The sequence below is a fragment of the Peromyscus eremicus genome, unplaced genomic scaffold (genome assembly GCF_949786415.1).
Source record: "Peromyscus eremicus unplaced genomic scaffold, PerEre_H2_v1 PerEre#2#unplaced_621, whole genome shotgun sequence".
Taxonomy (NCBI): Eukaryota; Metazoa; Chordata; class Mammalia; order Rodentia; family Cricetidae; genus Peromyscus; species Peromyscus eremicus.
The window spans coordinates 1-15,137 of NW_026734857.1; the positions used below are offsets into that span (position 1 = coordinate 1).

Here is a 15,137-nt window from a genome sequence, read left to right on the forward strand (position 1 = left end):
ACATCTTGTAGCTCTGAACTAACCAGTGAGGAAAATCCCAACCTACCAGCAACCTACTAAATAATGTTGATTCATTATTCCAGGAGAAAATAAATCATCAGAAAGAAGCTTGAGCTACAGAGGACCTGCCAAGACTACTCAGAACTCAGACATCTATTAACAAGTGGCCCTCAAACGGGACACAGCAGCATGAGGAGGGTATGTTGGTGAGCCAGAGTTACTCTGACAGTTTACTCTCCATGTCTTTAGTAAGCTGTCTGAGTCTTCCACATGTGGTGAGAAATCCGACAAGAAAGCCTGCATGGCTGTCATGCTGTTATCTATATACCACATGGAGAAGAATAGGATTCCCTCCCCAGGGCAATGCTGAAGCCAACTCCATGTCACGTGAAAGTGTTGCTGAAGATGACGCACTGCAGGTGCTACAGCACTCCTTCACACCTATGTTAGTTAGTCATCGGATCTTCCATCAAGAAAATGACTAGGGATTCTCCAGTGTCACAGCCTGGACTGGCAGGACTGGTCCTGAGAAAGAACTTATAGAGGAGGTCTGAGTCATCTTTGGTGCTTTGGAAAGCCAAATGTACTCCATTGATTCGTTGGGTCTAGAGTAGAAGAATATTTGTAGCTTAAGTTTTTGGAGGGGTCTTTTCTTTGCTGGGGTTTTGTTTGCTTGGTGTTTTTAGTTTAGTTTAGTTAGAAATTTTGTTATTTTTTGTTAATTTTTTTATTCTTGTCAGTGTTTTAATAGTTGGCTAAGTATATACACTGCATTTACTGACTGCCTTTTAAAAGTCCCCATTGAAGACTTTTTGTGAATAAAAAAGCAATTTCCAACTCTTCACTTTTACAACTCTTCTTTATTCAGGCATGGTGTTGCACTCCTGTAACTTCAGAACTCAGAGGCAGAGATGAATCTCTGCAAGTTCCAGGAGCCTTGGCTACAAAGTGAATTCCCACCTAACCAGGGCTACATAGGGGGTTGACACATTGAATGTTGATGGCATGGTCTACTCCAGTCTTCATGACCTAGCCTTTATGTTAACAGCCAGATTTAGAGAATGTAACAATGATGAGCTTCTGGAAAGAAAGGAATCTCCCTTCTGCACTACATTAGTCCTTTCCCCATGCCATTTCACAATTGCCCATTGTGGTTCTGGGATAGCAAAACAGTGAAAGTGGCCTTGAAATGCATGAACAAAGTTTACCACTACCCACAGCAGAGGGGAACTGCTGAGCTGCAAGTGTGAATACTGGAGATGACTTCTAACCTCTCACTCCTTTAGCATGACTGTTGCATTGGGGAGATGTAGAGTAATGACCTGCTCTGGCACTGTCATCTGCTTCCATTAGAAATATTGTGAACAAAGCCTGAAGGATTCATTCCAGTCTCTGAAATGGTGATTCCCGTTGGTTTATGACACAAAACATTTGATAAAATTCCATAAAGCTGTCTCAGATAGGTTACTCAGAATACCAATTCCATCTGCTAAATTTAAGAAGTATGAGTTTGGGGCTTGGGGAGATGGTTCAGTAGTTAAGAGCATTTGGGTTTGGTTCCCAGCACACATAAGGGGGCTCATATCCATCTGAAATTCTAATTCCAGAGGACCCAATGACTTCTGACCTCTGTACCAAGTATGCCTCTGGTACTCAGATATACATGCAAGCAGAACATTCACACACAAGTATACATAAAAGTAAAATAGGTGAGTATTACCAACTAACTTAATGCTACGTGGCAGATGAAAAGCTTCATCTACATTTTTTTTCAAGACAGGGTATCTCAGAGTAGCTTTGAGCCTTTCCTGGAACTCACTTGGTAGCCCAGGCTGGCCTTGAACTCACAGAGATCTGCCTGGCTCTGCCTCCCGAGTGCTGGGATTAAAGGCACGTGCCACCACCACCCGGCTACTTCATCTGCTTTTACTTTTAAATATTATCTCTAGATTTTTCTCAGGCTACATCAGAATTCAGTATCCTACTTTGGCATCAAATATCAAGTTTGTTTATTTTATTTTTTTCTAATAAAACTAAATTTATTCAATATCCTACAGTAATGGTTTTGATAATAACTATCCAAGAGTATAAAAAGTATAAGACATATTTGTAGAGTTAGTATATTAATACAAAGTGCATGCCTAAATACAGTAAGTTTACAGGCAGAGAGTTGAGTGGGAGAAGACTGCAGTTGAGGTCTAATAATAAATATATAAATGCAGAAATAGAGATGCTCAATCATTGGGCACTCTGTGCATATGGTGGCTTGTACTAGGTAGGTTTTTCTCAAAAGAAAGAAGCACACAAGGTAAAACTATAAAACTACAGGTTGTCATAAACTGTGGCTCTCCTTGTTGTGAAACACTAACAGACTTTAAAAATCCAGTTTTCAAAAATAATCATGAGTGACAGAATACTAAGGCAGCATGTACCCTTCCCTCTAAGAGATGTCTGACATGGCAGTATTGTATTTTCCTGAATTTTGAGAAGAAGCCATTGGACAGCTTCAGGAGCGTTCTACGGAGAAACCCTCTCTGAGATCTTAATGTGAGGCATTTCATTCAGCTACCTGGATGTTCAGAAGCCCAGCTCCAAGAAACCAACTCAACTAACCAACTTAATCTCAATATACAAGTCTTCTCTTTAGCCTACTTTAAATAGTGGGAGAAAAGCAACAAAAGCCCAAATCCTAATAAGGTCAAGACAAGGCAAAGGGCTACTCTATAGATAAAATCTCCACAAAGGTCAACTGAGGAAATCCAGAGCTAGAACTGAATCATACAGATATCAGTGAGTCCCATACAGTCATGTAGCAGCAATGTCAATTATTTATACACTGCAAGTTCTCTAAAAAATGTGCCTCAAGCAGCATCAGCTATGCCCAATGCATCCCCAGGACTTACACATTCTAATAAGTGGTTTCTAACCGCGTGTTCTCTACTGTATGGTGATATTTTGATACTATTCGTATAGGACCTTGCCCATCCTACAGGCTTACCTTCCCATGAGGGAGCTCTGGTTCTGTTTTAGAAGATTCACATAAAGTCTTCTTATCAAATATTAAGATGAAGGGAGGTGACACGATGCTACCTTTGTGTTCAGAAATTGCTTCCTCCTCCAAGCTATTTGGAGAAATCTCAGTCTCCCCTGCTTAATAGTCAGTACTAATGGTCTGAATCATCAGAAGTTTGGTAATGCTGAAGCACTCCAAAATTTTTAACTGTCTCTAGAGGCAGGTCATGCTTCTGAATTATGACAAATTATCATGAGGAAAAATAAGTGTAGCCAGACATTTTAAAGTGCCTCAAGTACAACCTTTCCACAGAAAGACTAAACTACATGTGGTTTATCATAGAACAATCGCACCTCTGTGCCCTGAAATCCCCTAATTATATTCATTTGGGGGTATTAAACAAGCAAAAAAAACTTAAAGAGTACTTTACAACAGCATTCCACTTTCCAATGAAATACTCAGCATCTTAAGTATCATGTACACTTTTTTTCTTGCAGTAAGCTAGATACTGGCTTCTGAGTTTGTTGGATGGGGAATGGGTAACACATTAAAACTGTTATATAAAATGTCTTTTGGCAGAATAATAGGTATCCAAGTTAAAAATAGGAGGTCAGTTTGTTGCTTTGTGGTCTTTTCAAAGTTGAAACCAATCTTTGTTCCCTTCTACTGAACCTCAGTCACTACTCCTGAGTGGAGATGGGCAGAGGTGCCTGCCCCTCTTCCTCAGGCTTCTCAGCAGCTGCTTTCTTTCTGCTGCAGCAAGGCTTAAAGAGATGGGTGTCAATGAGAACTTCACCAAAACTGCCCTTAAAGATGATCCCACAATGTATTTTCTGTCTTTTCCAGTAGGTAATATCTAAAAAGGAAAAACTGGAGTCCTCTTAGAGCTGGAAGCCATCTCTGTATCTGAGCCTTGATCTGACTGGTTACTGAAGCAGAGACTGGGCTGGAGAGGCACTTGAGGTGCTGTGAGCATCAGGATTGTGGTGTTTAAATTCCTTCCACAGTTTACTCATGTGATTGCTTTTCATCCTGTTTCCAGTTAGAGTTCTCACTTTTTTTTGTTTTAAATGTTGTCTTTAGACTGGGTCCTGCCCTTGCATCTACCATATGATTCCAGTTTTGTTGGTTTTTTGTTGTTATTTTGTTTTTGTTTTTTGTTTTGCTTTGTTTTTCTGTATCAGCTGGCAACTTCTTCCATCTTTCCACAAACAACACACAGACACTGCAGATGTCATGTGCAACCCAAATAGCTCTGAAAATCCTTTTTGTAATGTTTACTGTCCATGAACCAAGAGCTGGAAGACTTAGCTCTGCAGATACAGCAGTCCTCTGTTCTTCAGTGCACCTTTGGCTTGTGAAAACCAAACATATTTCCTTCTGGGAAATAGCTTCCACGTGCAGCAGCATCCACACAGGGCAGGCTGCACCGAGAAAACCCCTGCAAGCACTCACTGTGCCCACAGTGAATCCAGCAAGTTTGCTGATTTTATCTGCTGCCTAAGTTAAAAAAAATTCTAAAACCTACCCAAATGTTATAGCCTAGAGCAGTAATGAAACAAAAATGCTAAAGCCAATTAATGATAAAAAAAATGTGAATGTGTATATACTTGTCAAAATTCTTAAAGTGGTAGTGTGGAGCTATTTTAATGGTTGTAGCAAAAGAAATGGAGTCAAACCACAGGGGAAAAAATGAGTTTGATGGGATATACTTCATAGTTCTCATTCATTGTTTGCTCCTCATTACAAAAACAACCCTCCCCCATATTTATAACACTTTTATTATCTCCTTCTATTTTGTAATCAGAAGGTCCTATGGTATATACCTATGGTTACTTTACCATGATATGGACCATGCGGAAAATAGAAACAATGAAGATGATTGAGGAACAAAGATATGAAAATGTTTTCATCAGCTCCTATTTAGACATAAAAAACAATCCATATCATGAGGTGTGGTGGTGCATGTCTTTAGTCCTAGCATTAGGGAGGCAGAGGCAGGAGGCAGTGTTTGATGCACACCCCAATTGTTAGTTTCTGCCACGCCGCAGCAGCCTGCATCTGCTGCTGCCACCACAGCAATTACGTCATCACTTTTCATCGGGTTCTTTCCACCCTCAGCTCTGCCACACGTGCAGCCTTAAAAATGCCCACCAGGCACAGCTCACTCCCTTTCCATCTCTACCTTTTTCACATCTCTTTGCTTCTCCTCTCTTGCCTCTTCTTTTCTCTCTTGCGTCTCTTCTTCCTCTTGTCATTCTGTCTCTCTCAAGTCCCCACTCCCACACAGCCCTTCACACTTCCACTCACCATTCCCCAATGAACCTCTTTGCAATAACTGTTGCTGGTGCTGTGTGTTGCTTAGTGGCATACCTTGGCAGGACCTGCTGAAAGGTACTCAGTATCACCTCGCTTTCTTTTTTATTTATCATTTCACCAATTACTTAATTTAATTTAGTTTATGTGCTTTGGGGTGTGGGATAGGGAGAGGTGTGCATGTGGAGTTAAGAGGACAGATCTTTGGAAGTCTTTTTGAGAGGATGCCAGGGTTGCAGCCATCTTAGAGAAGGGTCAGACAGGGGACAACAGGCCCTTGGATAAATTGTTCTTAAAAAACCCACCAGATGATCTGCTGCCCCTTCACCCCTAGACAATTAGGAGCTGCACACCAGGCATTTCCTGCCATAACCTAAAGGATATGCTATAACATGACTGGCATAATAAATAAAGCACCAGATATGTCCTCTGAGATATTTTCTGCTGTTATAGATTGTATACCATAGCTGTCATAGGGAATGAGTTTCCTGCAGATAAAAAGTGGGATGTCTAACTGTCAGAGGAAATGGATCTGCTGGTCAAATGGATACAATAACGTAGATTGCTAGAGGATAGGGCAATTTCCTTTGAGTTGCAACTCTCCAATCAGTTCAAACCAAGCATCTCTAACCTGACGTAAGCACCAGTCTTGAGCTTGTAATGATATAGAGTTGGAATTCCCCTAGATCTCCTACCCTAACCATTAGAAAAACCCTGCTTGAGTGCTACTCAGGGTCTCTCCTGCTCTGCTGCATCAGATGGATGGAGAGACCCAAGTTAACTGGCAGCAATAAAAAGACTCTTTGCTGGATTTTGGTCTCATGGGGGTCTTTGGGGTACTCAGGGTACAACATGTTCCATCCCGCTACCTTGTGAGATTTCAGGGTTGAACATAAATTCTCTGGTCTGCTTGGAAATGCCTCTCCCCAATGAGCATTGCTAGTCCTTGTAGCAGGAATCTTGGAGAGTCTTATTAATAAAATCAAACCCGAGGCCAGTTATTGGGGTGAATGCTGGTAGATCAGAGAGACAGAACAAGCCACAGCATTCTCACCTCGCCGGATCCTCAGCTGGTCTCTTCTCCACAGAATGGAGGCCTCTGTGTCCTCATCCCAATGGCTCTCAGCTGAACTGCTGCTAGAAGCCTGAATGCTTAACCAGCCAAATGCTCAACCAGGCAAATGCTTAACCAGGCAAATGCTTCTAGTTTCTGGTCCTCACAGCTTATAAACCTTTCTGCTTTCTACCACCACTCCCTGGGATTAAAGGCTGCTTTCTGGGATTAAAGGCGTGAGTCACCATGCCTGGCTGTTTCCAATGTGGCCTTGAACTCACAGAGATCCCAGAGATCCAGAGGGATTTCTGTCTCTGGAATGCTAGGATTAAAGGTGTGTGCTAACATTTTCTAGCCTCTGTATCTAGTGGCTGTCTGTCCTCTGACCCCAGATAAGTTTATTAAGGTACACAATATTTTGGGGAACACAATACCACCACAAGTCCTCAAACAGTTTCTTGAAGAAGAGCTTTTATTTTTTTTTTCTTTTGCAATTTTATTTCACTTCCAGCACAGCGTGATTGATGGCACAGAACTCAGAGCCTGGAGGCAAGGCAGGGTGTCCAGAGCCAGTTTTTCTGCCTTATTGTTGAATTTCAGACTTGATAGAGGAGCTGACAGTTTGGTTCAGCTGGTAAATTAGGCACTAGTCACCAAGCGTGATGACCTGAATTCAGTCCCTGGGACCCACATTTTTTTGGGGGCAGAGTACCAATCCCTTACATTGATTTCTGACCTCTATACATGTACTGCGGCATGCATGTCACACAAGTGCACAGAAATAATAATAGCAATAATAAATCTAATTTAAAATTGATGGAGAATATTGTTATGTCTATCTCACAGAATTTTAAGCTTTACTGGAGCTGTGTGCCAATAAAAATTATGTTGATTTCTATATTTTATAAACTCAAAATCTGTGTTAACTTTGTGTTAAGATTAAAAAATAACAAATATGCTTCTAAATTTATTTAACTCAGTTGTGCTCTGTTATTAGCTACCTATGTCTAAACACGAAAAAGAGCACCAGACTCTAGGTACAGAGATTATAATGCAGGACTAACACTTGCCTCTAAAACAAACATGTTTTTGTCAGATGACTTGCAGGGTGCATTCAGAAACTGAGGCCAAACAAAAATCCAGCATCTTTCCAAAGAATCCATTAAGGCCCAGGAGCTAACTAGAGCAAGTATACAAAAATGCTTTGAACTCAAGGTGAGGTCAAGGTCACTGGGTCTTATGAAGGCAGCACAGCATGATTGATGGTACAGAACTCAGAGCCTGGAGGCAAGGCAGGGTGTCCAGAGCCAGGGCTTTGCTAGCCTTGTTCTCAGGCATTCACTCAACCTCCCAGCTTTCATTTCAGATGGTGAGATGAGAACTGTTACAGTTGGCCACCTTCCTTCTTTGTGATTGTGAAGAGCATTAAGAGTTCTAACAGCAAATGACCGCCATTGTTCATTGTTAATTACATGCTAATTGCAGGCTGAATGTCCCTTATATAAAATGCTTGGGATCAACAGTTTAAGATTTCATAGCATTTTTGTATTTCAGATGTTTTTAGATGTGAGATGCCCAATCAACCAGTGCAAGGTAAGCATGGGGTGCACGGGGGGGGGGGGGGTGATGGTAAATTCAGTTATATATAGAGAGAGTGAATTGAATTATGTCAGTACTCACTTTTGACGAGATTTATTTAACAGGTTTCAAACACACTTCAGGTTATGGAATATTCTGTGCCAAGCACTGTAGCACACATAAAGAAATACTCAAGTTTGAAATCAGCCTGGGTAGCTAGACTTAAAACAAAAAGAGGATGAGATAGACAGACAGACAGACAGACAGACAGACAGACAGACAGACAGACAGACAGATAGATAGATAGATAGATAGATAGATAGATAGATAGATAGATAAAATGAAAGATTAAAACCTTCTCATCTTGGCCACTTCTACTCCTGATAATTATTTACCAATGGGGTCCTTGCTGTTCTCTGGAGCTTATGTTTCCAGATAATTCCAGTATTTGCCCTTTGGCAATGAAAATCTTGGAGAGTCCTAAGATCCATCCAATAGATTCTTATGAAATCCTTAGGTTTTATAAGATGCCCTTCCTGAGGAGAAGAACAACTCAAATGTCCAGAAGAAGCCAGGATCTTCTTATGACTACTTCCATTCCTGGTTCTTAACGACATTACTGTGTTGATGAACTTTAACTTATGTGTAACAACAGCTCTAGTTTTCCTGGAACTCGCCCTGTAGCCCAGGCTGGCCTTGAACTCACAGAGATCTGCCTGTCCGACCAAATGTTGAGTGTTGAGATTAGAGGCATGCTCTCCAACCACCTGGCATTAAATTGTATTTCTTTTTTTTTCCATTCACAGGCAGGTTTATTAGGTCACAGCTCAGGCTTGCATCACTGGCCGAGACAGCTCTGCCTGTAGCTTCACTCCTGAGCCTGCGAAGCGGGTACCGCCGCGCTGCAGCACGATGATATCACGTTCTGTCAGCGGATCCCCGTTCACCGGGTCCACCATGTCCTTCTGGATCAGTTTCTCTACACACTCCAGGGTGACCACAGCCCCAGAGGGCCACAGCACTGCACATGGTGTGGCATTGCTCAGGCTGTCTCGGGTCACAGCACACACGTAGCGCTCACTGTGTGTGATGAGTCCCACGCGGTCTCCAGAGTCGTCCAGCTGCGTGAAGTGCACTGGCATCAGGTCCGACATGCGTAGAGGCTTCCCAGACATCGGGCAGGTCACAGTGCGAGATGGTTTTTCCAGCTTGGTGGCCTTTGCCTCAGGCGTCAGTGAGGGAATCCAGAAGCTGGGCAGCGCTTTGTTCTTGTCCTTGCCTGGGGGACCCACCCTGGGCCCTGGCTGCTCACCATCTGTGTTGGGTAAGGTGGCAGCTTTGGGCATGAAGGGGTTGAGGGGCCGGCTCACGATGGCTGCCTCCTTCTCCAGGAAGCCTCGAACTTGGTCCTAGGCTGCAGCTTGCTGAAGCTGTTTCTGCTCTTCCCTCCGGGCTGCTCGCTGCTTCTCATCGGCCTTCATCTGCCGGGCAATCTCTTTCTTCTGGTGTAGGATGTACTCCAGGATCGCCTCCCGTTCGTACAGGTAGCCATCTGGGGTGACCACAGGATCATGGCAGGGCTGCAGTGAGAGACAGCAGCAGTCAAAGTCCTTCACGGCGTCCCGGCTCAGTCGGATGTTCTGGGTCCCATAGCCTGAGGCCGCTGCGTCCCTCTTCTTCTCATGGTAGGTGTAGACAGCCCCTGCAGTACAGTTCTTACCATGCCGTGTCATCCTCACAAACGGTTATCCGACCCGTCGCTGCTTCTACTGTGTTATGATGACACATAAAGTTCCATTTAATAACACACTAGGAAATAAACGTAGATATTGTAAATTTTCTTTCTACTGTGATTTCTTACAAAGAGTAATTGTTTCCTCGACAACTCCTGATCAGATCCTGTTTCCACGAATCTGCAGACTGAAGCTTGTGAGTCCTCGCCGGAATGGATCTCAGCCGAACTGCTGCTAAAGGCCTAAAAGCTGAAAAGGCACTAGTTCCTGGTCCTCACACCTTATATACCTTTCTGTTTCCTGCCATCACTTCCTGGGATTAAAGGCGTGTGTCTTTCCCAAGCAAGACATGATATCTCAAGTGCTGGGATTAAAGGTGTGTGTCACCATGCCTGGCTGTTTCCAGTGTGGCCTTGAACTCACAGAGATCCACATGGATCTCTGCCTCCCAAGTGATAGGATTAAAGGTGTGTGTGCCATCATTTTCTGGCCTCTATGTCTAATGTGTTGGCTGTTCTATTCTCTGACTCCAGATAAGTTTATTAAGGTACAAATATATCAACCACAGAACTCCCTCTCCCAAGTGGAGGCAGTGTGGCTTATGGGTGGAGTCCCTGCCTAAAACCTCACAGTGAGTGGCTGGGTGCCAGTATGGTTCACCAGTGGAGCCCTTGCCTAGAATCTCCCAGAAGGGATCTACAGGCCTGGCTTAGTGCTACTGCACTTGGCTACTTGCAGAAGGCCCTGGCTTCCATTCCCAGCACTGAAAATAATAAAGAAAATAACAACAGTGTAGGTGGCCCCAGGAATGCATCATGGGTTGACTGGACTCCAGCCAAAGTCTAACATGGAACACCAGGAGAACTGTGGGTGTCTAGAAGCCCAGACACTGCTGAAGGGCTACATTCCAGGCTACATACATTGCACTAGAGTTTTGGGGTTTTGGTTTTGTTTTCTTTTCAGCACTGGGAATGGAACGCAGGTACTAAGCATTGGGCAGACACTTATTACGGAGTTACAGCCCCAAGCACTCAGGAGGCAGAGGCAGGCAGATCTCTGAGTTCAAAGCCAGCCTGGACTACAGATTGAGTTCCAGGAATGTAGCTAGGAGCAAAGCAGGAGTCTGAAACTTCTAGCCATAACTCTCAATGTGAGCCCGCATAAAGGGCACCATTGGCAGGCAAGAAGTTGTCTGGGCTGCTTGCTGGTATCCACACCCACTGAGAGCCTTGGTTACTTGGGATGAGGATCTTGACAGAAACTGAGAGTAGAGCACATATCGTAGGAAATTAGAACAAGCCCTAAATGCAATGTCTGCCACTCTTAGAAGACACAAGGCTGGCATGGTGGCACACTCCTGTGTACATAGCACTAGAGTTTTGGGGTTTTGGTTTTGTTTTCTTTTCAGCACTGGGAATGGAACGCAGGAACTCAGCATTGGGCAGACACTTATTACGGAGTTACAGCCCCAAGCACTCAGGAGGCAGAGGCAGGCAGATCTCTGAGCTCAAAGCCAGCCTGGACTACAGATTGAGTTCCAGGACAGCCAGGCTGTTACACAGAGAAACCCTGTCTCAGAAAAACAAAAACAAAAATCCCTTATGTTGTATACTGAGGACAGTAATAGATTTGACTATGGCTTTGGACCTGTACCCTTCCAACTCTGTACACTTAGGGACAACCATGCTGAGGGTGTAATCGTGAGGTGCAGATTGCTTTGGGAACCTTGGCCTACTGTGTCTACCAGTTCATGCCCTATGGAGCTAAGTGATATGGTAGAAGCCATTAGGGCTGAATTGTCAGGAAGGCAGGTCTTGAGAGAGAAGTGATAACCAAAGCCACTGAGACAGAAATTCCTGAATTATAGATCTGTTAGCCTCATATTTTTATTTACTTAATTTATATGTCCAAGTGTTTTACCTAATGTGTGTCTGTGCGCCATGTGCATGCTTGGTACCTATGAAGTCCAGAACAATGCCCCTGGAACTGGAGTTACAGGCTGCCATGAGCCATCAGGAACTGAACCTGGGTCTTCTGCAAGAGCAGCCAGTGCTTTTAGCCACTGAGCCATCTCTTCAGCCCCCCATTAGCTCTATTATAATTGAGATTTAATTATTTTTGTCTTCTGCATTTGATATAACCCTGATCTAACTAATGTTAGTGTGATGGTGTGTAGACACACATGCAGGCAACACTTTGTACACATAAAATAAATCTTCTTTTTCCTTCTTTTTTTTTTAAAGAAATACACAATCCAACATGGTGGCATGACTTTAGTCCCAGACCTCAGGGAGCTCTATGGTTGCTTGGGTGGTTTCTGCAAGGAGTAGGTTTTAGTTTTCCTCTTCCACCCTTATGGTGATATTTTATTTGTGCTGAAATGTGATTTTATTTGTATGTTAATAAATAAAGTTGCCTGGGGGTCAGAGCTAATAGCAAGCCATAGCAAAAGTCTGGCAGTGGTAGCACACGCCCTTAATCCCGATCACATGACAGGCAGATCTCTGTGTGTTCAAGGACACCACCAGCATGGAGACACACGCCTTTAATCTCCATACCAACCATAGAAGACCTGGAGTTCTGTATAGACAGGTAGTAACGAGAAGGTCATGTGGTTGGGTTTACAACCAATTAAAAGGCAGAACAGAAAGTCAATAAAAAGACAGACACACAGGAAGTAGGTCTCTTTCTCAGGGGAAGGATGGCAGCGGCAGTGAGGGGTAAGAAGACGGTTTTAGTCTCAGTTCTTGGCTACTGCTCTGACCTCTTAGGCTTTTAACTCTGCATTTGGCTCTGTGTTTCTTATTTAATAATAAGACTGTTACATCTACACACCCTGCTGTCTGTTTATTTCCTAGGGAGGGTCTCATTCAGTGGTGAATGAGAAGGGCATGAACCACAACACTACCCCCACCGTGCTCCTTCTTGCTTTACCTGGGGTAACTGGCAGCCTGGCATCCACTGTTGCTTGTTGTGCTGTTGCTGTTTGTAAGCTTTGAAGACTTATGCCAGTGTAGAAATTTGGTGTCCTCTTAAGTCCAAAGCAATATGTACAGAAAACAAGTATATCTTGAGAATGCCATAGGAAGTCAGTTGCCAGCACCTCCACAGCACACAGGAGCACAGGCCCATCGAGATGGCTGGGTGTTGAAGGTAGTCCAGCAGATGTGCCATTAATTTCCCATGTCTGATGAATGTGACTGTCCCCTATTAAACAAATCCTTCTTGTCCTGCATACACAGTTTCAAGACTCCTGCATCTCTCTCTGACCTCTAAGCAAATACATCAAAGGTCAACTGGCTTGATCTCTGACTGTTCCCATAACAGGTTTCTGTACTGGCTGCTGGAAAGCCACCTGAAGGAAGGAGCAGCATATTGCCAAGGACCAAAGGCAGGGCCTGGCTGGGGCTTGGGGGTTGGCATTCTGGCATCAGAGAAGGAGCTGCCAGGCTTCCCTCAGAGCAATCAAGACAACCTCTCACAGACATGCCCACAGTCCAGCCTGATCCAGACAACCCCTCACTTCCCAGGTGATCCTAGATTGTGTCAGGTGGACAATGAAAACTGACCATCCAGGGGTCTCTGTCAGAAAGGATATGATTCAAGTGTTTGTGATGGGAGCATGGGGCAGTGTGTCTGAGGGCACAGCCATATGTCCAAGGAACTACTTGCAGAACCAGGGACCAGGTGAGGATTGGCTACTGCATTCTGTTGGTTTAGGGGCTCTGCAGAAATTAGAGCCCACTGGGTACCTGACATCTGGGCACTTAGGAGTTGGAGATAGAAAGATCAGGAGCTCAAAGTCATCCTTGGCCACACTGGGGAGATTTAATCCAGTCTGGACTACATGAGACCCTACCTCAAAAAAAAAAAGCAACAAAAAATTCTCCAGGTGGGGATGAGAGCAGCGCACGAGTCTGGCTAGGATTTTCTCATGTCACTGAGTGAGGGCTGTGATTGAAGCTGGGCCAGTCAGAGGCCAGGACCTGCCTGGATTAAACAGAGTGCTCATCTAACAGTGACGATGACTGGTTAGGGATGTGTGCAGATATTTTATTTGGATTTTCATCATTGGTAGTTTATGGGTTATGATCATCCCAAGATTTGCTCAGCAGCTGCTGGTTGAGTCCTTGGTGCACACAGCAACCCTGGACAGGCCCTGACTAGCCCAGAGGTCAGCAGTACCAAAGCTGAGGAACTGCTTTTATTTTATTTTATTTTGTCATCACTGGCACCTTGGCACATGTGGCATCAGAGGACAGCTCTGTGGGTTCTCTCCTTCTAGCTTCCTTTGCATTCCCCAGATTGAGTCCATCATCAGGCTTACCAGGCAAGGAAGGGCCCTTATGGGCTGAGCCAGCCAACCAATCCCAGTGTTTTTTGTTTTTTTTTTTTTGGTTTTTTGATTTGTTTATTTGTTTTGTTTTTGTTTTTTGTTTGGGGGTTTTGGGGGTTTGTTTGTTTGTTTGTTTTTGGGTTTTTGTTGTTTTGTTTTGTTTTGTTTTGTTTTGTTTTGTTTTTTGATACAGGGTCTCATGTAGCCCAGACTGGCCCAGAAGTTGCCTTGCGTCTGAGGGCAGCTCTGAATTCCTGAGTGCTGTGTTGGGACTTGAGCACAGGAACTACTAACTTCATAGCTCCAGAAGTCAGTAGCTCCTGTGTTACTGTGAAGTTTCTTAACTGTTTCCTTGCATAGCATGGTTGTAAAAGCAGTAAAATAGAGCCCCTCCCTACCTCTTTATAGGTCACCACTTTGAACAGATTTATGTTTATCTCTAGGAATTACTTATTGTGGTTTACGGGTTATGATCATCCCAAGACTTGCCCAGAAGGGCTCCATCTTCAGCACCACAAAGAAGAAACACTTAGCCTAATGGCAGCCATGGTCCCTTTAGTCTGTTTAGAATGCCTGTGCCTGGGGAGTTGACAGGGTTTGTTGTTTGTTTTTGAGACAAGGTCTCACTGTGTGGCCCTGGCTGTCCTGTAACCCATAGAGATCCAACTGCCTTTGCCTCCTGAGTCCTCTAAAAGTAAAGGTGTGGGCCACTAAATTATGCTTGGCAGTAATTTGCTCTTCTGAGAAAGAATTTGTTGAGGCTAGAGAGAAGGCTCAGCAGATCTTAGAAGGTGGGAGAGATGGCTCAGAGATTAAGAGCACTGGCTGCTCTTCCAGAGGACCTGAGTTCAACTTGTAGAACCCACATGGCAGCTCACAACCATCTATAATGAGATCTGGTGCCCTTTTTGGCCTGTAGTGACACATGCAGGCAGAACTCTGTATATCTAATAAATAAAATCTTAGAAAAAACGGAAGGGTAAGTCTCTGTTTGTTTGCTTGCTTGCTTGTTTTTCACAACACCTGGCTGTTCTGAAACTAGCTCCATAGACCAGAATGGCCTTGAACTCATAGAGATCTGCCTGCCTCTGGCTCCCAAGAGCTAGG

General features: G+C 43.9%; 2 pseudogenes; both read right to left on the reverse strand.

Moving 5' to 3' along the window:
• Positions 1-3,693: 3,693 nt before the first annotated feature.
• LOC131901906 (SIN3-HDAC complex-associated factor-like) lies at positions 3,694-4,418 on the reverse strand (annotated as a pseudogene).
• A 4,336-nt stretch (positions 4,419-8,754) lies between these two features.
• LOC131901904 (nitric oxide synthase-interacting protein-like) lies at positions 8,755-10,213 on the reverse strand (annotated as a pseudogene).
• Between the last annotated feature and the right edge of the window lie 4,924 nt (positions 10,214-15,137).